The sequence below is a fragment of the Mustela erminea genome, chromosome 5, assembly GCF_009829155.1.
Source record: "Mustela erminea isolate mMusErm1 chromosome 5, mMusErm1.Pri, whole genome shotgun sequence".
Classification (NCBI taxonomy): domain Eukaryota; kingdom Metazoa; phylum Chordata; class Mammalia; order Carnivora; family Mustelidae; genus Mustela; species Mustela erminea.
The window spans coordinates 110,350,373-110,376,565 of record NC_045618.1 but is presented as its reverse complement, the minus strand read 5'-3'; the positions used below and the strand labels follow the sequence as shown (position 1 = coordinate 110,376,565).

The 26,193-nt window shown below is 38.6% G+C and overlaps 1 long non-coding RNA gene across 4 annotated transcripts in view; it reads left to right on the top strand.

Annotated features, from left to right (window-relative positions):
* LOC116591495 overlaps positions 1 to 26,193 on the top strand; it is a 78,348-nt gene that overhangs the window by 37,335 nt on the left and 14,820 nt on the right. Inside the window, exon 1 of one of the 4 annotated variants that reach the window (XR_004286026.1) lies at positions 1,684 to 2,143. The exons of the other annotated variants lie outside the window; for them this stretch is intronic. This is a non-coding gene — a long non-coding RNA (uncharacterized LOC116591495). Of the gene's footprint in view, positions 1 to 1,683; positions 2,144 to 26,193 lie in introns of those variants that run through there. 4 annotated transcript variants of the gene reach the window in all.

Below are 26,193 nucleotides of genomic sequence, written 5' to 3'. Positions count from 1 at the left end.
GGGGCATTATCTAGAGGAAGGTTGGTCAATAAGGGGGGCAGATATCTATCCTATCTATCTATCTATCTATCTATCTATCTATCTATCTACCTATCATCTATCTCAAGGTGATATGCCACCACAATTTGTGCATCAACAGGTGGGGTACTTTTGATACTGGCTATATATTAGTTTCATCATAGTGCCATCTTTCTGATGTGCCAGTCAGAAATGAAGGGTTTTTCTGCTTTAACTACTTCTAGCATACCCACCTCATGCATGGAATGGAGATTAGTGCCTAGAGAGCTGTGGAAAGTCCCCGAGTTTGCTTAGAGTTCCTTCTTCCTTTTGCTTTTAAAGGTCTACCTCATATCAGTTCCTACTGCTATTCCCTCTTCACTTGGCTCCCTTTTCTCATTTTGTTCCATATGCACAGTTGACTCTGGAACCAACTTGGTAACTCTATAGGGTACACTGCTTTTGGCTGTGGCCCCTTGGCACTACCTGTCCTACAAAAGGTCCTCCTAGTACTACTGGTAAAGCTCACAATAGTCCTCACAAAGAAAGTGATGAGTCACTGGAGTAATTTATAGGCATGCTTAGAGATTGAGGGGAAAAACCCCGTAGGATGGAGGTATTTTGTCTACTTGATTACTGAATTCATATCCAGGGCCTTCTCAAATCTTTACTTTTTTTTTCTCTTACTTATAAAAATTATGTTGTTGACTCCTATTCTTTCAATCAATGGAAAAATAAAACATGAATGAAAACGTTACGTCTTTCTTAAACACTCTGTCTGGCTGGTCTATGTATGTATGTATGTGTGTGTGTATCTGTCTATCTAACCTATTAATGTGTGATCATCATCTACCAGTCTATCAGTCAGTCAACTGTCTATCTCATGTTAAGTTATTGGAAAGTAGGAGCTTTTTTCCCTTTGAGTAGTCACTGATACTGTGTTTTTAGGAACATGCTTTTGTTCCACAAATTTTAACTGTTGATGTAAAAAGAAAAGAGATTTATAACCAGAGCCTGTGATTCTGTTAGTCTAGAAAGGTCCATGTTAAGGTTGAAAAAATTATCTCAACAATGTTTTACAGTGACAGTCAAAAGCAAAGAGATACCTTCTGCACTGTGAAAGTTTTCAGTTGTGAATGGTCAGTATTGGATATTTGTGAAATGTATCTATGAAGAAAAATTTAATTAGCAAAACTCTCTGAAGTCTTACTATTTTTTAAATGTATATTTTCAAGGTGCCTGGGTGGCTAAGTCAGTTGGAAGGCTGCCATGTCCTGATCTCAGGGCTCAGGTCACAATCTTAGGGTCCTGGGATCGGACCCTGCCTTGGGCTCCTTACGCAACAGGGGAGACTGCTTCCAGATTTTCTCTTTCCATCTCTCCATCTCTCTCTCAAGTAAATAAATACATCTTAAAATATATATATATATTTTTAGTGTAGTCCTTTTTTCCCCCACTCTGCATTTTATTTGATTTTCTTGCCTCTATCTTCTACATCTTTATTGTGCTTTTTCTGTTGCCTCTTCTTCCTTGTGTTCTTTGTAATTTAGTTTTCATTTCCAAAATGGCTTTGTTGTTTTCTTTTTCTTTTGTTTTGGGTGGGGGGGTCCTGTGTACTGTCAGTTCTTGTTGCATACTATTACTTCTTCTCATCTGGCCATCTGCTCGCTGAGTTTGGGTATTTCTCCTTTATAGTTTCAACTGCTACATAAAAATTTAAGACTCTCAGTTGGAATGTTAGATTATACTTCTTATCTATTTTGAGTCCATGTTTTTCTGGTGTTTTCACTGTAAAGGAGCTATTTTACTCTTTTCTATCTCTTAAATTTTTCTCATAGGATCTTGGTGTGAATGTAGAGCATATTGCTTTGTTGTTAATCATATTTTAATGAGATAGATTTTTGTGCTATCTACAGGAGGCTCCTGTGGAGGCGTAAGGCCAGGGTGGATCCCTGGGCTTCCCAGCTCAAAGTCATCCTCCTCTGTGGCCCTAATGAAAAACCTAAAGTCTGGCCTTCCTGTGTGGTTCCAACTTTTAAAATTATTATGTTTTTATTCAAGTGTAATTAACATACAGCATTATATTAGTTTTGGGTAGGCAATGTAATGATTCAACACTTCCATTCATCACTGGGCGCTCATTGTGGTAAGTGTATTTTAATCCCTTTCACTCCTCTCCTTCCTCCTCCTCCCCTCTGGTCACCACCCGTTTGTTCTCTGAAGGTAAGTCCGCTTTTTTGTCTCCTTTTTTCTTTGCCGATTTGTTTTGTCTCTTAATTTCCACCTATGAGTGAAATCATATGGTATTTGTCTTTCTCCGACTCTTTATTCTTTCTACCCCATCACTGGGCAGCAATTATTTGAAGTTTTCTAATTTTCTGTTTCCTGGTTTCCCTGAGAATAAAGTTTACATGTTTATTCTCCTTGCTGTTCTTTGTGATGGGCAGATTCAGTGCTATGCTGCTCCTGTGTTCCTACCAGAATCAAATCAGTGTAATGTAGTGCTTGTTAGTCCTCAAATTTATTTGGGCCCCAAACTTGATTCTCCATTTCCCAGATCTGCAAGCTTGTTCCCAAGCCACAACTAAGGTGATAAATAACACTTAGTTTGAAGAAATATGGGGATAAATATGGAGATTAAAACAGATTATTTTTTATTTTATGTTTGTATCTCTTTTCTCCTATGTGAAAAATATTACTTCCTAATGACATTTCCTATTTACTGTATTTTAAAAGTAGCAGTCACAATATTTCCACGAAAAATAATATAGCTGAATGCAGCTTGTGATTTCGTGGCAGTTCTTTTGTCTTTTGTATACATTCCCAGAGGAAGATACATTTGAAATATAATATTTTAACAGTCACTTGATGGGATTCTTCTCCATGTAATCATACCATCAATTTGATACACTATTAAATACATCTGTTTCAGATTGTTATCTTTATAGAGTATTCCTTTTTAAATCTATTTGTTTTAAGTTACATAAAAACATTTATATGGTTCCAAAATTAGAAGAGTAAACAAAGTATATTCAGAGACACAGCTTTCATCTTTGTTGCCTGTACCCTATTCTTTTCCTCTCCACTTTATTCATTTTTGGTTTATTCACCAATTTCTGCTCTTTGGTAAATAAACATATTTACATCTTCCTACCTCCATTCTTAGATAAAAGCTGTCATATAATAAATACTGTCCTGTGTTTTGATTTTCCACTTGACACGATATCCTGGAAATCATATCCTCACATAAAAGCAGTGTATACAGTTCTCTCTCCCTGTCCCTCTCTTCTGCTTTTCTTCTCTCCCTTCCTCCCTCGACTTTCTTTTTCTTTTCTTCTTTCTTTTTCAAAACTGAGGTATAATAACATATATACAGCAAGGTGCACAAATCCAAATTGTTCAATTCTGGGAATTTTTTACTATGTGATCACTACCAGATCAAGATACAGAAATTTATCCCCATCCAAAATGCTCCCTTTTGTTACTTCCCAGTCAGTATTTTGCAAAGGAAACCACTTCCTGATGTCTATTTTCGTGGATTGGTTTTGCCTAATGTAGACATTTGAATAAAAAGTCTTTTATGTCTGGTTTCTAACATCATGGCTGTGAAATTTATTCGTTCTCTTCTGGTGTTGTGTCATATTCAATAGTATGATTACACCACAGCTTATTATTCAGTCTGTTATTGATAGACAATTTTTTCTAAATTGAGAATATTTTAGTTTTATATGCATGTCTATTTTTTTTTAAAAAAGACTAGGTCTTCATGCACTGAATTGCATAAACATCTTTGTGAAATATATATCCATGAATGTATTTCTAGAACCTTTACTCTGTTAGGCTGGCTTGTGTCTACACTTCCACTGCTTTACGTCTTGAATACTAAAGCTTCAAATTATCTTGAAGTCAGGTAAAGGAATCCCCAGCTTTGCTCCTTAAAAAAGAAAATTGTTTTGACTCTTTTCCTATAAATGTTAGAAATAGTGTGTTGTTTATTAAAAAATGCTAGGATTTTTTACTAGGATTGTATTGAATCTACAGAGCAATTTGGGGAAAACTGACAGCACTATATTGAGTCTTCTAATCCACAAACACTGTATATATTTCCATTTATTTAGATCTTTGACCCCAATTGTTACTTCTTTGTTCAGGACACATATTTTGCTCAAGTTGTACCTGAGGTGTTATTATAAGTAGTACATTTTTAAAATTTTCAATTTCCAGTTTTTAATTGTGTGTTCAAATACAATTGACTTTTGAACATGGATCTTATATCTTATGATCTTGCTAAGCTCAGTTATTAGTTCTAGGGTTGTTTTTTCCCCAGATTCAGTGGGATTTCCACTCTGACAATCATGTTGTCTGAGCATAGGTCACAATCTGTATGGCTGTGTTTCTTTCTTGCTTATTGAATTGGCCAGGAATTACCTCTTTTATGCTCATACTTTTCATGTGTAATTTAGGTGTTGATCAACGATTGAGGAAAATTTACATGCAGATCATGGGGCTTTCTTTCCCAGGGCTCCCTTCTCTTTGTGCTTTTAATCTAAAAGTTTTAATCTAAAAGCTCCTGTGGTTGCCCAGATACCAGACTCTCTCTCCATAGTCCATTAAGACCAGTGTATTTCTGGCAGAGGTCTAATCCTCTGCTTACCGGAAACTGGAAAGCAACCGCAGGGCAAGGGCCAGATGAAAAGGATAAAGCTTACTACCTGTACCTTCTTTTCCACGTGCATCACAGCACCTCAAATCCTTGCCTGCACTCATTCCCCCTCAATTCTTGCAGTGACTTTAACATATTTTGTCCAGGTTTTGTAATGTTTTCAGTGGGATGGATTAGTTTGCTATCAGCTACTCCATTACGACGGATACCAGAAGCTTTTAAGTATACTTTTATGTGAAAGAAAGAAAGAAGATAGTAAAGCTGGTATTAAGGATTTATTTATACAAATGACTTGCAGCCTTTTCCTTTTCTGTAGGAATCAGGCTGTGACTATTGAAAGTGTTTGGAAACACCAGCCAGGCTGAGGTGTGGCTGATTTGGTATCTGCGGCATGGACATTTTTTGTCACCATGGTATGGTGGTTACAGTTTCCAAAGTGGAACCCTAAAAAAGACTATGTACACAAGATACACCACTCTAGTTTTTTCCTTGAATTTCCTGATAACATGTGTGCTTGGTGTCACCACCTTTATCTTGCTCTTAAGAGTCCAGGACAGGCACTTTGGGGATCCCTGCCAACATCCCACTCTTTTATTGCCCTAGGCAGTGACTCAAGAAGTATTAATCAGAATGATTCTTACAAAATGTTGCTGATTCCTCTCTATCTGAAATGTCTATTGCCATTTAAAATTTTTATTTCTAACCTTGAGGCTCTCACCATTTCCACTATGCCAGCAAGTGTTACCCTTTGATGCACTTTCCCCCTAACCAAGCTCCTCTGAGTTTCGATCAGGACATGTTTAACACTTTCTGATTTGTTTCACACCTTTCTTTGATAGACTCAGCATTTACATTTTCAGTTTGATTTCAGACTGGTTTCTCCCTTTCCTTGTTAAATTACTATGTTACCTCCCATGCTCTGGGCCCCAGGTAGAGTATAAATTTTTTTAAGAAAAGGACTTTGTCTTCTATATATTTTGTGCCTACCTCAGATCTTGACAGAATCTGTTGTTTCACAGCTGTTCCATAAATATGCTCACCAGCTAAATTACAGTTTTACATAACATTAACTTTAGTTGCTATAAGTATAGGTTTTCAAGGTTATTTTTTCAGATGTTATTGATGTTCCTAAAATTAAACAGTAAACGATTGAAGCGTAAGAGCTGCTCCAAGGAAACCACAAATATCATTGATATCCGTTGTTCATGTAGTGCTAGAGGACAGACATTACTAACATTTTTCAATGATTCTTAACTTCAGGATTTATAATTGCAACAGTGAAATAGAATGTACATGAAATTTCAGGAACGTACAACACCAAGCTGTTTCAGAAACAGAGTTAGTGGTGCAGTGTGTCTGTTGCAATTTCTTGTAGGATTGCTTGGCACTTGGGTCACGTTGTGTCATGACGGAAGGAATGCTCATTGTCTTTCTGACATGCCCAGCAGCCCTTGCTTGTGATCCTTTAATCTTCTGCTGTTGGCCTTGTGGGCAGATAAATTATAGTAGAAGAGTATAGACATTTATAATGAGACTCAATTTGCTCTGAAAATGAAGACCATAAGTGAATGTTTTTCTTCTTGTATTTCCTGATAGGACTTCAAATCGAGAGACAAAATAAATGTTAGAAACATCTAGAAGTTAGTCAAAGAAATTGAAAGTGATCACAAGCTCTTTGAATTACATCTGTGTTAACATTGAGGCCTGTTCCTTACTCTCTCCATGCTGAGACTTCATTTTTTTGTCAGAGATTAATGTTCCCTCTTTCTTCATACAAAAGATTAAAGAGGGCATATGAATATGAAACATGTGCTTTTCATTAATCAAGGTTTTAATTCATCTTCTTTAGACATCAAAAGGCATAAATCATGGTGTGAAGTGTTAGAATTATATAATACAACTAGTATGAAGTGGGTAGCTTTATTTGCAATTTATTAAATGTATTTAGAAGAAATGCATTTCTTCTCATGGTCTATGAGGAGTTGGGTGATGGGTGATGATACTTGCCCAACAGGAATTATTTGGTTTCTTTTTTTTTTTTTTTTTTTTTTTATTTGGTTTCTTTTAATAGAGGCCTAAACTTTCCTTTTCTTGGGAAAAACAGAGAGGTTGGTGGGAGGAAGCAGTGGCCATGTGGAGGGAAGAAGGTGTGCCAGGTGAAGGAAAATGTAGCTAATTTATTGTGTAATACAGTTAGAATTGTAGTGCTGTAAATGATAAGAGAGATGATCTACTCCTGATCTTTGTGTTCCAGATGAAGAAAACTGATGTTTAGAGTAGAATTGGTGGGGTGGGGTTGGGGGGCGCCTGGGTGGCTCAGTTAGTTAAGTGTCTGCCTTCGGCTCAGGTCATGATCCTGGAGTCCTGGAATCGAGTCCCGCATTGGGCTCCCTGCTCAGTGGGGCGTCTGTTTCTCCCTCTGACCCTTTCCCCACTCATGCTCTCTCTCTCTCACTCTCTCTATCAAATAAGTAAATAAAATATTAAAAAAAAATAGAGTAGAAGTGGACTTGCATGAGATCACACCTTAGCCAGGTAAGGTGTTCTTTATCACCCCAGAACTGTCACAACCCACACTCAGTACTCAGGCTGCTCTTCAAGAGTAGGGAGTTTCCGCAGCCCTGCAGAATACAAAGAATAGCTTCAAGGGAGGAGTTCCTGCTGAGGGTATTTGTTCCATGAGCTAGGGGAACAAGAACATTCATACTTAGTTTTTAAAGGTCTTTATGACAAGGTCAAGCAGGGTCAAATGAACACTATCAAGGAGCCTCATTCTCATGCAAGCTGTCTGCCAACTCCCTTCTAGCTACCTGTTCCCATACCTGGTGAGCTAGTTCCCTTCTGCTAAACCAGCAGCACAGCTCCTGTGAGATTGCTCAGAGGGAAAAGTGAAGGTAAATACAATACCAATTCTAACACTGCTGAATTTTGCTGACTAGGGCCAGGTGGTTTTGACATTGTAAATAAAGGCAAAGTAGTTTAAATTTTTACAATGTCTGGTATTTTGAAAATCTGTGGTAATTACAAAAACAACACCAGACCAAACCAGAAATGGTTGAAAAATATTTAAATGTCACCAAAGGAATCTTCTCTCACTCCACCCTTCCTTTTTTTGCTTCATGGTACCACCGGTATCTGATTAATAAGATTCCAGCTCTTTTGCTGTGTGTACATAAACAAAAGAATGAGGATTTTACTCTGTTTTTATAAAAATGAAGCTGTACCTATTACACTTGATTTTTAACCTCAGTAATATTCTTGGATTGCAACACATATCAAGAACTAGCTATATACTATTCCATAGTAAGATTAGTCTATTATGCATTATAACATTTCTGTGTTGGAGAACATAAAACTTGGCTTTGGTTTTTTTACTTACCAGAAATACTGGACTGAATATTCTATACCTATCTCTGTGAACATGTGTGATCATTTCCTTAAGCTAAGTCTGTACAGGTTGACTTTTTTCGTTAATACATTAAGGCATTGAAAATTTTTCTAGGTCAAGTCAGTTCATCTTGAGGATTTGCTATAGAGGTGAGAACCAGGGTAAAAAGATAGATCTATGTAGAAGTCCTAAGTGTTCTCTGTTCCAAAAATCTACAGGGATAAAGAAATGAAAATAATGAGTTTCTCTTACTCATTTTGGTGTTCACTCAAAGTGGCTCTGAGCCAGGGCTCGTCAAGATAATAATCAGACTTGATGATTAGCTAAAAGGACTTAACAGGATTTAGAAAAACTGTTACACTCATAGTTATGGTTTATTGTAGCGAAAGGATACAGATTAAAATTAGCAAATGCGAAAGGTGAATGGATGAAGTTCAGGAGAAACCGGACATAAGCTTGTAGGTGTCTTCAGTGCAGTCACATGGGTTTGCCTCATCTCCCCAGTGATGATGTGTGACAACACGTAGGAAGTGTTGTCAACCAGAGGAGCTGGCCAAAGTTATGGTGTCTAGAGTTTTTACCTTTATAATGTTTCAGGTTAGTTTTATAGGCATGTAGCACCCATGCGATTAACCTTAGCTACGCAGTTCTAACTCCCCAGAGGTAAAACTATTACAGCATAACCTAGGACCTCAGGCATACAAAAACAGCATTTACTGCAAGTCACATCATTAGCTAGCATAAACCATCTGGTCAAATGGACACAGCCTGACCAAGGCCTTGGGAATATAGGACACTTTTACCAAGTAGGATATTCCAAGGACCCAGAGGTTATCTCCTGGGAGCTGGCCAAAGCCCAATCCTCCTAGGTCAGGCCTTTCTTTGGAATGTGCAAGGCTGGAGCAACAGGGCCTGAGTTAAACCTTTACTGCACCGTCGCCATATACTTTACCAGAGTAATTCTGTGACTGTATGTCTTGATCCACTTGAAAGGAAGGAGATATTAGGACTATTTGGAATATGTTTATCATTTATTCATTTTAGAACTAAGCAATTTCTATTACTTCATATAATGGAGGCATAATGTGTATGGTGGAACCAGTGTTTGACTAGGCAGACATGACTTGATTTGAGTCTTAGTATAAGCAAGTCGTGAATTTGAGTCTGAGAGACTCATCATCCCAATAAAGATCAGTGGTTTGTATGTGGAAGCAAAGTAGGACCTTCTAGAGATGAAAAGGCAGTGATGGGAGTTTGAAAAAAGATGGACTTTTGAGGTATTGGTCTTGGTTTGGAGGGAAAGAAGTGACATTAGCAAATGTTCAATGTCCAACACCAATTAATGTTTATTTAAAAACCACAAACATTTCCTTTATACTTACTATATGCAGGTACCATGATGTTCAAGTAGGGACAAGACCAACAACTGGTAGAGTTTCAAGGGAGCAAGTGTTTTAACATTATACAACTTTGGCAACTCTATCAGTGACCCAGTTCTAAGGAGAGTGATGCTTCTGGATAAGAAAACGATTTCTTGATTACATTGATAGATAGCAGACAGAGAATGCAGAAATTGTAAATCCTACTCTTAAAGGGAAAGAAAAAGGATCTAGCTATGAAGTGGTGGACTATAAAGTAGAAACTTAGATGAAGAATAATAAGAAGAGAAGGTAAAGATTTAATCACAGGAGGCTGGGTCACAAGACAGGGAATTAAACTACTGACAAGCTGAACTTTTCTATTAGCATGGAACCAGAAATAAGCTTGAGTCCAGACTCTTCTATTTGCTGTATAGGGAACAGTTTGGTCTCAGAGTCTGAGAGGGACTTAGTGGCTCCATTTGTAGATTGGAGCTATTCAGGGACCAAATGTGAATGACTTTCAGGATGGTGAATTTGCTTTTGTTTTATGAAAAAGAAATTAATGCTTTACTTATTAAGTGACTAAAAATAAAAAAAATGGGAGATAGGAAAATATAGATCCAGTTGACTTATGGAAGGAAGGGAGGTTGGTGGTATGAGTTGATTGGTGATAAAATGGAAAACAGGAAGAAAGAGTTTCCTTAAGTGTGGTAATTTTAGGTGGCTTGTTAAAGAGAGAAGCTCTGCTCAGTGGACAGCAAGCAGTCCCAATTCTATTCTTGTTTATTTTCAGAAAGATCCATTTCTCCTGTTATGGGTTGAACTTAGTCTCCCTCCCTGAAAAATGAAGAAAGATGTATTGGAGTCCTAATCCTTAGTGTCACAGAATGTGACCTTATTTAGAAATAGGGTCTTCACGGAGGTAATCAAGTTAAAATGAGGTCATTGGGATGGGCCCTAACCCAATGTGACTGGCATCCTTATAAAAAGGAAGGAAGATGAGGTGAAGAAAGAGGGAGAAGATGGCCATCTACAAGCCAAAGGGAAATGTCTGGAATGAATCTGCCCTCAAAGCCCTCAGAAGGAAACAATCCTACTGACACCTTGATTTGGGACTTTGGGATTCCAGAAATGTGAGAACGTGAGGCAATGCATCTCTGTTGTTCAAGCTGCTCAGTCTTTGATACTTGTTATGACCCCATCAGACTAGAGTACTTCCCTTAGCTGCTTCTATTGCCTTTCTTATCCCTGACCTTTAACACCAAGGGCAGATTTTCTATCTTGAATCTTTGTTGTATCTCTCAGGCCCCTTTAAAATAAATGTTTTTGAGTCAATACAATAGATCAAAAAGATGTCATATTGGGTAGGTGGCAGGTAAAATATGCCCTAGGGGTCAATGAAGAAGAAAAATTAAGAATACATTAAGTTAAAGAAAAAAAAAAGAATATATTAAGTAGAACAAAGACCATTCTGAAAACACAGAACCATTCAAGGCTTTTCAGTTTTAAGTAGGTTGCTGGTTGGGATAATAACAAAGAAGGAGAAAGACAGAAGTGATTTTAAAATCTTTGTCCTGGAGTAGTTTGTTCCTTCACTGAATAAATGACTAAAACAGTCCTCTATTATATTAGCAATACATTACTGATAAGTTTTGACATGTAGTGATTTTAGTTTTGTTATTGTCAATCTGAAATAATATTTTTGAACAATTTTCCTTCTTATTTACAGTAGTTCTTGCTTTATATAGTTCACTTGTAAAAATTTATGGTGGTTTGTTCCTTTTTGTCAACATAAATTTCTCTCTTTGTGCTGTTTAAGTCTTTGTGTGTAATTGGTATGTGTCCCTTGGTTACTTTTTATTTCTGTATACCTGATAAATATACCACCATCCTCTTGTTTTTGACATGAAGTGCTCCCCGCTTGATTCCTAGTGTCTGGTAGACATTCATGTGGTTTGGCCCTGCCTGGTTGACGCAAGAGCTTATTGTTTTCCCACTGCCTCTGACTCTATGAATCATTGTGGCACATGGAAAATTATAATCCCCAGCCTTGACTTCACCCAGTGCTCTTCCTCCCTTCAAGAGTTTACACTGACGACAGGACCTCTCAGGGTGAAATGCACTGGCTTTCTTCCTCAGCCTCCTTCCCCCACCTTCCTGGTTTGGTGTTTCCTTGAAGTTGCAGCCTTTTGATGTGTGTAGGTAGAAATATGGTACTGTTCAAGCCATCTGGGAAGTGGTGGCTCAGAATGGATTGTTGACATGGGAGAGGGACTGTTGCCAGTTTTCCATTAGTGTGGACTCTGAATTTCTGACCCGAGGGTGACAAAGCTATAATGGACATGATTTTTGTCCCCCTCCATGCATCCTTCTTTTCCAGGTACTCAACTCAATTTTTCTTTCAGAGAAATATTCCTTCTCTTGCCTGGAGCTGATACAGGGTGGGGATATGGAAGGAAATGATTCCCTGGAGCATCATATTTTCCCAATGTGATGCCTTCGCAAAAAAAGTAGGTCCACTGAGTAAACAGCCAAGGTATAGCTTTGTATGTCCTTATTCTCCCCAATAGGGGGTGTGGCTCTACTCAGTCCCTATAGTGTTGAAGGGGCTCCTCCCCTAGTTCAAGGGAGAAGGCAGATGACTCTGGCACGGCAAATTAGAGAGTCCAGGTTCCCCTGGTCACGGTGACTCATATAAGGTTGGGAGGTGACCCAGGCAGAGCCAATGACACATAATGGTCTTAGGCTGAGAACAGATAAATGTTCTTCTGCTTTTGAGCCCAGGAGAGTAGGACCCTGGAGCTGCTGGGGGCTATGCCTTGAAGCCTGAGATGTATTCAATTCAGCCAACGCAAGAAAACAGAACACATGAAGGGGATCTGAGTTTTAGTCATATTTAAGCTTCTCCATTAGTCTCTGCCTGAACTTTATGGTAATTTGAGTTGGGTTTCTATTATTTAGAAACAAAGAAGTATTGGCCAGTATAGTGGAAGTGGGATATATTGTCTCTCTATCTTTTTTTAGGGCTGGTCACTTATGCCTCTGGTAGCAAAGAGTGACCCATGGGTCAATAATTATTTCTCATTCCTATTTTAACAACATTAGTTGAAATTCCTTCTTGGCTCATCTAATGCATTAACAGTAAGCTCTGCTTTTCTCTTTCTGGTCCTTATAAATGTTTAGTGAGAGATTGAGGGAGAGTTAGTGAAGGACTCTTAGATACTCTTTAAACTGGAAATGGTAATGGTGATGGCTGAGCTCTATCATATTCTCATTTGACAATCTTTCCCAGTCATCTCATGCTGATCCTTATTAATTAGCCTTCTTTAGTTTAGCTGCAGATAGCAAAAAATACTAGTGAGAATAGATTAATCTAATTATGATCAATTGATTAAAATTTTTTTCTTCCAAATTTTTACTTAAATTCCAGTTAGTCAACATACTAACATTAGTTAATGTTAACTAGTGTAACATTAGTTTCAAGAGTAAAATTTAGTTATTTATCACTTATATACAACACCCCATGCTCATCATAAGTGCCCTCCTTAATACCCGTCACCTAACTGGCCCATCCCTCACTCATCTCCCGCCATCAATCCTCAGTTTGTTTTCTATCATTAAGAGTATTGTATGGTTTGCTTCTCTCTCATTCTTTTTTTTCCTTCCCATTTGTTCATTTGTTTTGTTTCCTGAATTCCACATGTGAGTTAGATCATATGGTATTTGTTTTTCTCTGACTGACTTATTTTGCTTAAGCATAATACATTCTAGCTCTATCCATGTCCTTGCAAGTGGCAAGATTTCATTCTTTTTGATGATTGAGTAATATTTCATCATATATGTGTGTGTATATATATATATATATTCCACCTCTTCTTTATCCACTCATAAGTCAATGGACGTTTAAGCGCTCTCCATAGTTTGGCTATTGTAGACATTGCTGCTATAAACATGGGGGTGACTGTACCCCTTCAAATCTGTATTTTTTTCTCTTTTATGTAAGTATCTAGGAGTATAATTGCTGAATCATAGGGTAGTTCTATTTTTAGCTTTTTAAGGAATCTCCATACTATTTTCCAGAGTGGCTGCACCAGTTTGCATTCCCACTAACAGTATAAGAGGGTCCCCCTTTCTCTGCATCCTCGCCAACATCTGTGGATTCCTGACTTGTTAATTTTAGCCATTCTGACGGGTGTGAGGTGATGTCTCATCAAGATTTTGATTTGTATTTCCCTGATGATAAGCATCTTTTCATGTTGTCTGTTAGCCAATTGGATATCTTCTTTGGAAAAATGTCTTTTTATGTCTTCTCCCCATTTCTTGATTGGATTATTTGTCCTTCGGGTGTTGAGTTTGATAAGTTCTAACCCTTGGACACTAACCCTCTATCTGTTATATCATTTGCAAATATGTTCTTCTCAATTTTCCCTCATGTAATGAGGGTTGGAGTAGGCGATGTCAAGATGGAAGGGTTCTCTATAATGTCATCAGGGAACTGACTTTTATATTTCTGCTCAAATACCTCAAGCATGGATTTTTAGTCTTAAATTTTCAGGGCATTAACACAGAGTTCTAGATAGGGGAGAGAAAGACCAAGGAAAAAACATGTGCCAATTGAATGAATCCCTTTGGAGAGCCTTCTTGGAAGCCCTACCGAGTAATTTCTATTTATTTCTCATTGGGTCAAACTGCCACATGGCTTCCTCTAGCTGCAAAGGAGGCTGGAAAGTATGATTATTTAACTGGGAACATAGGTGCTCCAAATAATAACTGTGTTCTTTTGGTAAGAAGAAAGGAAAGAATGTCTATTGGATGGATAGCTTTTCAAGTTTCTTGTACAAGAAGGGACACCTGAATTGCTCAGTCGGTTAATTGTCTGCCTTTGGCTCAGGTCATGATCATGGGGTCCTGAGATTGAGTCCTGCATTGGGTTCCCTGCTCAGCTGGGAGGCTGCTTCTCCCTCAGTCTCTCCCCCTGCTCGTGCTCTTTCTCTCTCACACAAATAAATAAATAAAATCTTTAAAAATACAAGTTTTCTTTATAAGAAGAGTAGACATTGATTAGATAGGTCGTTGGAAGCCTCATCTTACATACTCACTGCTTTGTATCTATTCTTGTATTTTTTGGTTATTATAAATATTCTACACATTTTTGTTATTGTTGTTAGCCTTGTGTCTCTTTTCCACAGTGCTATGTTCTTTGAAGTATCTGAAGCCACCTACAGTCATATGTTAAAGGATACTAGTAGATCACATATTACTATTCTTCAGGTTATCATCTTACATATTTAAACCATGGTTGGAACAGGATGTGCTGGAGCTAGCTCTACTGTCTCTAAGAGTGGGTTGTTAAATTTTCAGGTATTTTTCTAGGCCGGTTGTTTAACATAGCCATCATTAAAAATGTAAATTCTAAAAAATTACCCTGAGATAAATATATTAAATACAAAAGAAAAAATGCCCTAAACTCATCACTTCTTAATTATTTTACTCTATAATTATTATCTTGCTTTGAGGTTATTTACGTTTACTTCATCTACATGGTAGATATATGCTAACATGTCTCTGTGTATCTCTTCTCAGTTCTGCATTCTATGATATCATGTTGGTAGCTGGAAGGGGCCGGATTAGGGCTTGAGTTACTGTTTTGTTGATTGTCCACCTAGACTGAAGAAAGTGATAGAGACAATGTTAATAATACAGATTAAACTTAGGTGTGAGGTGTCTAGGTGTTTTATTGTGAATAGCACCAAAAAATTGCGAAAATATTCTTCCAGCATTAGGAAATTATTATCTGACTCAGTAGAGTTGTTCACATGAATGACAAACTGGTGAAGTTTCAAACATCTTAGTAGTTTCACATTTGCCATACTTATTCAAGTCAGAATATTCATATCAGAACTATAGGCAGATAGCCAGTTGCTAATGATTCACCAGCATATCCTGGCTGGAGCTTAATGGGGAAGAAAGTCATGTTCTTGATATCTAAACTAGAGTTGATTTATGTTGGAAAGAAACATCAAAGAACTCGGTTTTTTCATGGTTCAAGGGTCAACACAGCCTATGAGACCCATACTCTAGCTTCTGCCTGCCTCTTATGCTCAAATTGCCTAGGTTCAGACTGCTTCTATAATACTCTGTACTTCGTGAATGGTTTTCTTAAATCAAGTTATTCTTATTTACTACTTCAAGTATTATATGGGTGGCAGATTATATTTAACCATCTGTCCAGTGTGCTGTGGGCTTTTTGGACAATCACTGGTGCCCCCACACTCTGAATCTCCCAAGTCCTTTGCTCTTCAACTACTTACTGGGAGGAGGCTGGGCTTTGCAGAGCTTGTCCTTAGCTAAATTTTCAGATGCTCTAGAGAAACCAGGCAAATTTACACTATATCCACCATATTAAGCTGTTTCCTATTGCAGTGTACCTGACTTCTCCAGGTTCTCAAAGATTTATCACTCTACGGAAAAGTATTCAAAATAAGCTGAAGTTTGTAGTTAGCTATTTTGAAAATCAGAGAGGCAGTAGGAATCTTTATAACACTGGGCAAAATGAAATTGAACATGGTCCATCAGCTCAGTAAGATAATTTTACTGAATCACTTTTTCTTGCCAGCCATGACATTGTTGGCTACTAAGCTGGTGATATTTTTCAAATAAATAGAGAAGAATGTCATCAATTTAGTTTGTCACTCATGTATAATTTGAACAAAGGCTGGTTTGGAGTTTTTTTGTATATTTTTCATGTTGAATAAAGACGACTAAATGAATAGTCAAACAAGAAGAGAGAAGCAAGAGTACAAAGATTTTCAAGTACTTTAGTAGAGCATTTGTAAATGGTTTTGTTTGCCAGTGTTGCTAATTAGTTAACCATTAATGCTGATCTTGTAGGCCTTCACTTGGCAGAGCTCTGTCAGTCACCAGGTATGTTCGGCTTACTAAAAGCAGTGTAATTGCATAACCTTAAAAATCAGCTGTGATTAAGATTTTTCACTAATTGGATTGGCATTTTTCAAGTAGACTCAATTAGGTATCATGGTATAAATAGATGTAGGCACAATTCTCAAATATTACACAGTTAAGTTGCATACATGCCTTTTGGAGTGCATTTTTCAGTTATCAAAATATTAATATTTTACTTCCTTTGAGAGTCATCATCCATTAGTATCTTTGTGCAGTTGTGTTTGCGTGTGTGTGTGTGTGTGTGTGTATGTTAGAGGAGGAAATATACTTGGATCTCCTCTTCCTGTATTCGCTAGATCACTGCTCCTTTGAGTCTTGTCTTCCCACCCACTGCTTTTTGCTCTACCACCAGACAAGGCTGTCTTTGCTGAAAGCTGAATCCAGCAGCAAAGTCCATAGTTCTTCCAAGACAATATAGTTGCTATCTGAAGGACCGTCATGGAGAGGGTTGGTGGAGAACATGGTGGAGGTCGTAAACACATGACGGGGCTCACTTTGTGCTCTTCCTCACTTCCTTTCAGGATTTCACTAAGCTAAGTTCTACAAACAAGAAATTATATTAAGGGAAGACTTTTAAAACTTCCTTCAGAATGCTAACTTTTCCATGGCTCAAAAGAAATAGAAATAGATCCAAGAGTTTCAACCTTTGTCAAATAGGTCCTTTGTGAGTCATCAGTGTTCCCCTGTAACATTTCCTAACCTTATTCCTATGTCCTCAGGTTTACCTTCTCTTTTCATTTTCTCAAGGTGAATCTCTGCTCATCTTCTAGATACCCTTTCCACATGACCAAGTACAGCCTCAGATCCATTTCTCTTACCCAGTAGTGTATTTCTCAAAGTTTGAGTAATGTAGTCTAGAAATGCACTTTTGAGCCTCGGGAGGATAGGGTAGGATGGTTTCTGAAAGTACTCCAATCTAGGCTAGACTTGAGTCCTCAGAGTTTTCCCCCCTTCAATTTTCTCACCTAAAATAAGATGTGGATAGGCCCCTTTATACTATTCTCTTTCTCTGTTTCTCTCTCTCTCTCACACACACACACACACACACATACATGTAGACAACAACACATACCCTCCCAGGACACATATAAATTCTCAGTGATGTGTAGTGTGGTGTAGTATAGTATAAACTCACAAGATGAAGAATATTCCCAACTACATTATAATTTCTGAGGTTATTTATTTCAAAATATACATTTCATAGTATTATACAGAGCACAGTTCATTCATCTTCATTCATTCCTCTCCATTCCCTCCATTGTGCCCCTTCAGTCCCATTGAAGATAAAAACCAACCAAATGATATATGCCTCTTAAAGAAAGCAATCAGTCACAAAGCCCTAGCTTGTAAGAGCTTCATTAAACTTTCAGATGAGTTATCAACCACTTCTTTGGGTTCTGTCTGGGCTGGAGAAGTTTAGTTTTTCTGTTTACACTACTCTTCCCCACCAAGCTATCTCCTACTTATTCTTCCTACCCACATATTGGAAGCTTTTTGCCAACTCCAAAAATGATCGGTCACTCACTTCTTTGCTCCCATGTTACTTTATACATATCTCAATGGTCCTGTTCACCTGATAATTATTTATTTATGTGTGGGTCTAGATTGTGCTGTCACTAAGCACATGTGGCTATTTAAATTTAAATTCATTAGAATTAAACAAAATTCAATATTTATTTCATGAGTTGAATGAATAACATTCTGAGTGCTCCATAGCTATATCTGGCCAGTTGCTACAATATCAGTCAGAGAAGGTACAGAACATTTTCATAATCACAGAAAGTTCTATGAGATAGTGCTGGTCCTTGAACTCTTATCTTACTAATCATTGTATTCTTACAAACCCTTACAATAGTGACTATAATAGGTGCTCACCAAATGCTTTTTGGATAAGTAGAAGAATAAATGAATGATGGAGAATCCCTTTATGTTGGCTCTGCAGTCTTAAATATGTTTTCTGCAAATCTTAAGTCTCTTTTGTTCTTATTGAAATGGAGGATCAAGAGTTTGCTTCTGAAATTTTTTAAGAGATTTCTTTCTTTATTTTAGAGAGAGAGAAAGTGTGTGCATGCACATGAGTAGAGGGAAGGGCAGAGGAATAGGAGAGAGAGCTTCTCCAGCAGACTCCCCACTGAGCACGCAGCTCAATGCAGTATTCTTTCTTAAGACCCTGAGGTTATAACCTGAGTAGAAATCAAGAGTCAGATGCTCAGCCAACTAAGTCCCCCAGGGGTCCCTCTTTCTGAAGTTTTAGGAGTCCAGTAGAAGTGACTTTTGAATGGGGAGGACTTTGCCTGAGAAACAAAATAGGGAAGGTGATTTGAGGAAGAGGCATAGGGATAGGAACAAAAACATCATGTTCAAAGAGATGGCTGAGATGGTTGGTACAGGAGATGGTAACTATTATTGGGCATTTATTGTTTCCCAGGCACTGTTATGCATACTTGACCTATATTATCTCACTTAATTTTCAGGGAATATTGTTATCTCCATTTTATGAATGGGAAGACAGAGGCACAGAGATATTAAATAACTTCACACACAACTCAGCAAATGACAGAGCCAAAATTCAAACTCAGGCAGTCTGACTTCAAAGCCTGGGCTTTAAATCACCTTTAAGACTCCCTTCCCCACGAGTAGAAAAGGCTCAGGAATTAGGCTAGAGAGGAAGGAAGCCAAATCACGATGGGGTTTTGGGGCCCTCTGAGGATTTGAACTTTATTCTGTAGCTCCAGAATATAAATTGTTAAGAAAGAAAATTACTTTGCATGTTTGTTTTAGAAATATCATTATGGTTCTAGAACAGGGGATGGACTTGAGGGGAAGAGGGACCATCAGGGGACTTACTACAAAAAAACTAGAAAAGAAACAGTGAGGGTTGTGTGCAAGGGGTAGAATGAAAAGGAGCTTGTCTGAGATAGAGGTAGGTGTTGAAAGTGACAATCCTGACAACTTTTGATGTGCAGGTGAGAAAAAGAGGGTTGAACGTGACCGGCCAGCTTTCTGGCCTGGTTATTCTCACACGGGGAGAAATTTTACTGGCCCTGGGACCACTTGAGGAAGAGCACACACAGATGAGGAATGAGGGGACACAAGGTGTCAGGTGTAAGTTTTAAATGTGTGGATTTGGAGGTGTTTGCGGATATTTAGTTGGGGATGGCCAGTGAGTGATTATAAATTCAAATTTGGAGCTGGGGAGAGAAGTGCTGGAATAGAAATTTCTGTTCATCAGAGAAAACTTGGTAGTTGAAACTGAAGAAAAAAACAGGTGAGGCAAGAACTAGAGGAGAATGTGGTCCATTAACTTTTAAGGAGCACGTGAAAGAGGAGGCCTCGGAGAGAAGGAGGAAGGATGTTAGAAAGAGGAGGGACAATTGCTGCTTATCGCAACCCTCAAACACTCCCCTCTGATCAGGTGTTACCTGCACTTGGAAGGCCAACACCAGCGATCCTAAACATTGGAACCCAAGCACACTGTTACCGAGTATCCTCTCCTTTGTTATTGGCATCTTGAATCTGGTCTGTTTCTTTCCTCTGGGACTTGGGTCCCTGTAGATGTCCTGTTTTACGAGGCCATTTAGCCAGTATGTGACTTAAACTAATTATATCATCTCTCTGGGACTCACTTGCTCATTTGGAAAATATCAGATTAGGAATTTTCAAATTCCTTCTAGTAGCTGTAGAACCCTTTTCTCAAATAAGCTCTTTCATGGAGCTTCACTGTTCAAACAAACAAACAAAATAAATGTATAGTGGCTATGGTTGAGGTTGGATCATAGGTCACCAGACACTGTGATCTTACTTATCATGCTCTGTACCTCAACCAATGGTTTTAGATCTAAGCTTAAGTCTTTGCATATAGACCCAAGTCCTATTAACTGACTTAAATAGAGGAAGTCTATTTTGGCTGATAGTATTTGTGAATTTTGATAATGATGATGTTCTTTTGGGGCACTTTTGGTGGCCTGTCAATAGCCTTTTCGATGTCAATTTCATTTCTCATTTCTCCTTGTCCCTCAACTTTTCATTGTTGGCAGAGCTCTGATTTTGTTTTATTGTTTTCCTCTGACTGCTTAAGGAAAGTAAACTTTATTCCAGCTCCAAGGGATAACTGATAATTGGTCTAATTGTGATGGTCTTAAACTCTTTTCCAGTGATTTCATTAGGAATGGGTAGGGCATGTATCTCAATCTTGGCCTATAGAATTGAGGGTGATTCTGCTGAGGAGTTTCAAGGAAAGGTTTTTCTCACTAATAAAAAGAGCTGAATGGAGGAAACACTCCTGTTGTTAGACGTTGTCATCCATCTGGGATATCTGAAAGGCTCTAGTCCTCTTATGACCATAAGGGGATGGTCCCATTCATGCACATTAAGTTTGCAGAGCAGAGAGAAGAAAAGGAACAGGAGGCTGAAAATACTATTCTGAAGCTGAAATAATTGTCCAAAGCTGACCCAGAGCTGCCCTCTCTATGGCCTTCTAACTGTATGATATAATAAAGATTTGTATTGTTTAGACCTCTATTAGTTGGATCTTCCATTACCTGTAGCTAAAACAATTATAATGGGTTCACCTGCTCTTCTGGCATAAAGATGATAATCTTCAAAACCTGTTCATTCTATTACACGTTCAATAAATATTAATTAAACACGTATGTGCCAAGCATTGCTTAGGTGTTGATGATACCACAGAAAAGAGCACAGATACGGAACTGACATCTTGCAAAGATGTAAAAACAGAGAGAAGCTTAATGTGGCTGGAGCACAGAGACCAAATTATGCAGGGTGTTATAAGCCAAGTTGAGGATTTATAAATTTTATTTGAAGAGCGGTAGAAAGTTTGAAGAATTTAAAATGAAGGAGTTATAATCAGATTTGTGTTTTTAAGAAGACATGCTGGCTTCTGAATAGAAAACACACCACACAAAGTCTGGAGTAGACATAGGAAGGACATTTACTTACTGTGGTCCCTTGAGAGAGGAAGTTAGTTTGAACTAGGATAATAACCTTAGAAAAGGAGATTCATATTTCAAGTTGTAACTTAATGGAATCATTAGCTTGTCCTGATCAATTGGATCTGGGCAGTGAGGGGGAGATCATTGTCAAAGTTGGCTCCCAAGTTTCTGGCATTGCATGGAGAATGGTGCGTTTTTTGAGCTAGGGAATGCTGGAGAAGGAGCAGGCTGAGGCAGCCTAGGAGGTTGGAGTTCAGTTTTGGCCGTGTTAAGCATGAGATAACTGTGAGACATTTAAGTGGTCCTTTTAAGGAGGAAGGTGGAGATGGAAGCCTGCATATTCAACAAGGTGTCTCTGAGGGGAGGAAGAATTTAAATAATTGGATATTCCACTAGTGATGATAGATTTATATAATCAAACTCTGTGCTTGACAGCCAAACACATGCTGCTGCCAGGTATCTGCTCACAGGGTCCTTAATCAGCAGCTCTTTAACCATAAAGAGGAGCAAAATTAATAAGGAGCTGAGTCCAGCTCCTTCTAATAATGTGAACTAATCTGCATTTATATGTTATAGACACTATTGACGCAACCCTCAAAGTATGCCCCAAACTCTGCCTCTGTTGCCCATCTTCATTGGTACAGTCCTAATCTAGACCACTATGCACTATAGTATTTCATCTGGACCAGTGCCACAGGCTTCTAATATCTCTCTGTGAAGATGTCAGCAAGGCAGTTCGATTATGGTTTTGGGGTCAGGAAAGAATCTGGGGTTAATGAGGTAAATTTAGAGTCCTTGAAATGAGGTAGGAGTTAGACAAGCAATCAGGGCAGGGAATATTGTAAGCATAAAGAGAAAATGCAAAAGCACAGAGAAATAAGCTAGTATTCGTTTAGGGAACTCAAAGTTAAAAGAGGAAACTGATGTTAAGTATAATTAGTCACTGAGATAAACACTTATATTGTGGAGAGAATTAGTAATCTGTTTAAGGTTATATAATTTTTTCTTTTAAAATAATATGGTACATTGTATGGGTTTGTCACAAAATTCATGTGTATTGGAGCGATTCATGCTTAGAAGTAAGGCTGATACAGGGCAAGTACATGGTCAGTCTCTTGTACTACACAAGGTATTGGAGATTTTGTGCTGTAACTCAGTTTGCTTGAACACTTATCAGAGGAGGCTTGGTTGATGATGAGAAAAACACATTAGTTCAGATTCAACAAATAATTATTAAGAAGACTATTGTATAAGCCCTGGGTCATACAAAGGGAGGTCAGACATGGCTCTGACCTTTGAGATGATAATCTGGGAGGGAAATGAGACATGCAAGCTCATAACTACATTACAAGAAGGAATGTGAAGCCAGACGGCTTTAAAAAGTCAGGGAATGTGGAAGTGAAGGTGTTCCAGGGAAGGCGGGTGAAGCCTGAAAGGGAAAGACAAAGCTTTTCTAAATTTGCAAGTGAGTTTGCTGTCTGTACAAAAGAAGAGGAAAGGACTGATGGCCCATGGCTCATGGTGGGTTCAGAAAGGGATGAAGACCAAAGCTCTGTGTCAATGCATCACTTGAAGAAACCCAACAAATAACGATCCAGATTTAAGACAGATCAGTTAGAGTAGGGTTAACGATGTTACCAAATAATATTTGGTCTTATAAAAGAATTTGCCATGGAATAAGGAAGCAGTGCTGTCTGCAAAGACAAGGGAGAATTTTGTTTAAAATGTTTTCTTTCTACAAGTCTCCAGCTCTCACACTGCACACATAGTCCATACAGCCACCAGCACTTTCTTCCCTTTGGTGCGTGGGGCGATGCTGCCATGGCTCATTTCCTGACCGTGTAACTGCTTCAACCCAATGGCAACTGGGGCACATGTAGAATAGAATAAAATCATAGGTAATGAAAAGACATTAATAGCCTGAGCAGGTAGTTGGGTGGCTCTTTGAGGGAAGCCGATCACTTTGCTTGATAGGATAAGGTCATTGTGATAATGTTGGTCAAAATCTGCCCAAGGGCAACCAACTGCTTTTATCTGCACTGCTGTGGGTTGGCAAACCATTAGACTGATTTTTGGGTTTGTTTGTTTGTTAATTCTCCCTTAAATCTGGATAATACTATAAGCATAAAGCAGCAAGCTTAAAATTAGAAAAATTTTTGGATTTGGTCTGAAATAATGGTAATATATTGCAAAGGAGAAGAAAAACCAAAATGGAGTTCATCAAAGCTAGACCTTTTTTTTCTGGAAAAAAAATGGGGAGATTCATAAGGCAAGACAAAAAAGTTCTATTTTGACAGTCTGCAATTCAAAACCAACAGGGGGAGAAAGAAATTCTAAAGATCTTAATACCCATTTAATAACAAGTTTGGTGTCTGTTTTAAACATTTGCAGAATTAAGACTTCCATTGTGAAGTTGTGTGTTTTTTGGGAGCCTGGCCCCCGTGACCATGAGTTTCATTGATTGGAGGTGCATTGTATCATGTGTGGACATGTGTGTGTTTAAAGCTCTTGCTAAATTGGATTTTTTTTGTACTGATCTTACAGGAGGATTTGTGGAATCCTTTCCAGATATGATATTACATTATTGTAAAAGCTTTATTCCTCTTATCTTTGTGGGCAGAGGGTCAAAATGGATTGCATACAAGGATTAATACCAGCCTTTGGTGGAACAGAATAAACTGGGATGGATTGCACAAGACATTTTAACAAATGCTAGAGGTCCTGCCTTGCCTTTATCTTTTCCCTCTGAGATTTCAGAAAATGTTTCAAGAACATCATTTGGAGGAAAGCAGAAGTCAGAAATACAAAATTCCAGCAGAAACAAAGGCTGAACTTAGGTAAAACATCAATCTTAGTTTCATCAAACACTTAAATGGTTAAAAAAATAATAGTAGAAATATTCTTAGCTCTTCCTGCCTTGATGAAATAGGACACCCCAAGGCTCTACCTTATGCTCTGCTCTCTCCTGCCCTTCTCCAAGGAGCGTATTTCCCTTCTCTGGTTTTCTTTGTAACCTGCAAGTGAAGATCTGGCCAGTGTCCAGCCATACTTCTGAGCAGACCTCTCATCCTGGGGCTGTCCTACTGCCTGACATGTCTTTTTAAAAATATTTCTTCTTTGTATTTTTTTTTTTAAAGATTTTATTTATTTATTTGACAGACAGAGATCACAAGTAGGCAGAGACACAGGCAGAGAGGAGGAAGCAGCCCCTTGCCGAGCAGAGAGCCCGATGTGGGGCTCGATCCCAGGACCCTGAGATCGTGACCAGAGCTGAAGGCAGAGGCTTTAACCCACTGAGCCACCCAGACGCCCCTGCTGGACATGTTTTAAATGAAAGTTTTATGTGGCTGATATATAGACCAGTCCCTTTGTTACGGAATTGTTATCACTAAAGCTTTTGTGGGAAAGTACTAACTCAAGAGAGTATTAATAGCATGGTCTAGGATTAATCCTTTTTCTTTTCAAATGTTACAGTTTAAGAAATGTATAGCCTGCCCTTGCCCCAGAGGACTAGCAAGAGCACCTCTTGCTACCTCCCTTTGAAGAGACAGATGTTTTCTATGCAATTAAAGTGTAAGTAAGTTATAATTAATTAAGGTGTCCATGAGAGACTTAAAAAAAAACAAACCTGAAATTACAGTGAACAGCAGGTGACTTTTAATGTGGGTAGAACAGCTAACAAAGGTGAGAGTAATCTCTGCGTGGGAGCTGATGGGTGTAAGGGAAAGAAAAGAGAAGGAAATGGGCCTCTGTCCTGTTCTTCTGGATATTTAAGTCAAGAAAGCCAGAGAAACTGATCCATTATTGAGCAAAGCACACTAATAAATCCCAGAATATCAATGATATGCCCAAGCCAAGCCACAGGGAGCAGAGAGCCAAAGTGTTGTGCAAATTAAAGACGGGATTGAGTTTTCAGAGGATTGGGGCGGGTGGTGGGGGGAGCAGAGCCTGAGAAGCAGAGATGCAGGAAGTCTTCAGGGAATATCTATTGTTCAAGGTTTACTTGTTTATTTTTGTTCGGTTCATGGTATTCAACCATCATGCCTTGTTTTTTGGGTAGAAATCAAACCAAAGGGGTGGTGTTCTTTCTCTGACACAGAAATGGGAAGACAGAGTTAAGTGTGACTAGAAGGGAGAAGAGCAGCTTCTTTCCTACTCCCCCCCCCACCCCCCAGTCCTGCCTCCCATTGGGGGAAGCCCCTGGGAGGATGAGCAAGTTGGCCCACTTCCTCTGCATGGGGGATGGTGGCCGGAAAAGTGTCTTCCTAATCTCAAAAGGCAGCTGCCTTACACTCAGCTCTAAATGCCTGCTTGTTAAGCATTTTCTTTTTTCTTTTCACTCTCTCTCTCTCTCTCTCTCTCTTTTTTTTTTTTTTTTTAGATTTTATCTATTCATCTGACTGAGAGAGACACAGCAAGAGAGAGAACGCAAGCAGGGGGAGTGGGAGAGGAAGAAGCAGGCTTCCTGCAGAGCAGGGAGCCAGATGTGGGATTCCATCCCAGGCTCCTGCGATCATGACCTGAGCCAGAGGCAGGCGCTTAAGGGCTGAGCCATGCAGGCGCCCTTGTTAAGCATTTTCAAAGGGAATTCTAGAAGTGATAGTGGAAAGCGTTCTCAGAGAATCATCTCTGGAGCCACCATGACCTGGGTTTGACTCTTGCATCTGACAATATAAAATCTGTACAAATATGGACAAATTTTAAGACTTCTAAAAAAACGTTTGCCTCCATCTTTGGATTCGTATTGTACTAAACTACATAATACTTGTCAAGCAAGTGGCACTGGGCCTGATGCCTGATAGGTATGCAAAACATGGTATTTTCTATTAATGTCAGTGGATTGGGTCTCTGTAATGAAACCTTAAGATG